Below are 2566 nucleotides of genomic sequence, written 5' to 3' on the forward strand. Positions count from 1 at the left end.
CAATTCTTTCGATAATTGTTCAGATACTGTACCCAAGATGTATCATTGTTTCAGGAAGCCCAGTAGCTGAGACTACTGTTTCGGCCATCTTCTTACCATCACAACTGTGTAGAGTTTTGTCTAGGTAAGTATCTGTTAGTTTTCCTTCATTATGCCCGGTTAAATATGGTGTTGCTCCCTTCCTTATTTTTTTACTGTAAGTCATTGGTATGTGTTGTTCTACTACCCTCCTGGCTGCATGTCGTAACGTAACGACATATTCTTCATAGCCTTTGAATTATCTATAGTTGCACCCTGAAATTTTAGTAGATTAATGAGCTTGGAAATGAGAAGATAGATCATTGTTTACTTTGTTACACTGAAATGGGTCAACCTAATAAATATCACACAATACCAATTTCCTTTTTTTCCACATCTCTTTAAATCATCACAGAATTTCCCGGCGCAACGCGCGGGGTACCCTCTAGTTGTACTAAAGAGGTTAGATTGCATAGGGAGATGAATATCAGGTGGAAATGGGGCTTGTATATTTTCATGCTCATGTTAATATTATTAGCATACTGTGATTCTTATGCATAAACTGTAAGACAATTGCTCCATTCCTAGTTTCAATTGCTGCTCTATTAATTAGAAGTGAGATGCATGAAATAGTGAAATACACACCAACATGGTACATATCAGTAGCCTCACGAGCTATTTCAGATCTGCGCAGAGTACCTGGAACCAATTTTGCCTGAGATCCACATCCATACACACAACAACATCATCCACACGGTCACACATTCACATCAAAACAATGGAGATCGGCAATAATTCAAGTAAGTAAGCAACGGGGGAGGAGAGACGAAGGGAAGAACCTGCTGGGAGGGGTCGAGCTCGTGGTGGGGTGGGAACCTTCACTCGACGGTGAGGCCAAGGGTAGTGCTTGGCGGAGGAGCACATGGTCGGCGTCTGCCTGGGTTGTCGATCTTCGTCGTCAGCAGCTCGACGACGGGTAGGTGCCGTGGCAGCAGTTGGGCAGCATACTCAATCGTTTCGTGTGCCTTGCCGACCACCGCGACGACAAGGAGCATGAGTAGAAAATAGGCTGCCATGGTGTGCCATGTTCGCCGCCAAAGGAGCGCGAGGGGGTGAGGAGGGGGTCGAAGAAAGAGATGAGATGCGAATCTCCCCATCCTCACCAACCCCTTTGCTGTCTCCGTGCCTGCCTTGCCGGCGTAGAGGGAAGGAAATGATCTCGCGCCTCAGCTGGATCCATTAGAAGACGAGACGGCGCGTCGGCCGCAACCCCAATCCGTTCCTCTTTGAGTCGAAGAGTTTTCCTTTCCGAAGGAGGAGCGCAACGAGGACCCTACTGGGCTGTGTGTTCTATGTTAGATAAAAGGGCTGTTCGACCCAGTTTACAGGGCACGGTTTTTTCCCGCGGAGCAGCAGCCCCTAAGGACATCATATCTAACGGCCAGAAACGATCAAATCGACAAAAACAAACGGCCTAAAACGCAAATCGTTGTGAGGGCAGGGATTAGATGCGATTATACTGTCCTTAATAATTCAGTAAAATATTTTAAAATAATTCAGTAAAATATTTTAAATGCCCGTGGCAAAGCATGGGCATTGTAGTGGTGCTAGTAGAACCGATGCAACTTTTTTGAGTGTGTTTGGTTCCCTGGGCGCATCCAACTTGCATTGCATGAAGGAGCTTGGCTGGGCTGGCTTGGTTGAGCTGATGCAAGAAGAAGTTGAGATGTGTGCTTGCTGTACTTGCATGATATGGAGCAGGCTCATTTCAGATGTTGTTTGGTAGGATGCATGAGGTTGAACAATATGATAAATGTGGAATTTGATTCTAGGTGTTTGTACATGTATGTAAAATAATTAAAAGATTGTTTTGGTGACTTGTACTTCAACTTAGATATCTTTGCTTACTGAAGTAAAAGAACATTCTGAATCAAACACACATAAAAAATCATAATCCCTGCTTGCTCACACCGCGGCAAGGCCTTCCCTGTCAACAAGGGCGCGTGTTCCGTGCTTGCTCACACGCGGGATCGTACGGGCGGCCGCGAACGCCCGGCCGGTGCGCGCGCGCAGGTAGTATACGTGCCGCCGAAGTCCCCTGCTTGCTATCACGGCCAGATCGGGCGGGCGGCCGCGAGCGACGGCGAGCAAGTCGCCAATAGTTGGGAACGGGAGAGAGGGGCCAGAGCTCGTGAAAAAAGGGAGAGGAAAGGGAGAAGGAGAGCTTTGCCTTGGCACCAACGAGGAAATGCGGCGTGGCACCAGAGAAGAGAGCGGCAGGGAAACGGGGGAAAATGCGAGCTGAGACGACCGGAAGAGAAGACTAGCTCGCGACTCTGCACGTGCGGGTGCAGGCGCGGGCCTGGCTCGCGGAAACGGCTGATCCCTGCGTTTCCCCTCAGCCTATCTGGGAGCCTGATTTTGCATCCGTCGGGCCTGGCCTAGTGAGACGTGCAGCCTACCAAACGCAGAGAAAATTGTATGATGAATGCGACGCAGGTGCGACCCAGGGAACCAAACACGCCCTTTATGTTTTGCAGGGAAAGAC

At 48.6% G+C, this 2566-nt stretch overlaps 1 long non-coding RNA gene across 1 annotated transcript; it reads right to left on the reverse strand.

The window, feature by feature from the left end:
• Window positions 1–640: 640 nt before the first annotated feature.
• Window positions 641–2443, reverse strand: LOC125513406. The gene is made up of 2 exons (XR_007285904.1): window positions 858–2443; window positions 641–733 (listed from the first exon to the last, which is right to left on the reverse strand). It is a non-coding gene; the product is annotated as an uncharacterized LOC125513406 (long non-coding RNA).
• Window positions 2444–2566: the final 123 nt, after the last annotated feature.

This window comes from Triticum urartu, chromosome 6 (assembly GCF_003073215.2).
Source record: "Triticum urartu cultivar G1812 chromosome 6, Tu2.1, whole genome shotgun sequence".
Lineage (NCBI taxonomy): Eukaryota > Viridiplantae > Streptophyta > Magnoliopsida > Poales > Poaceae > Triticum > Triticum urartu.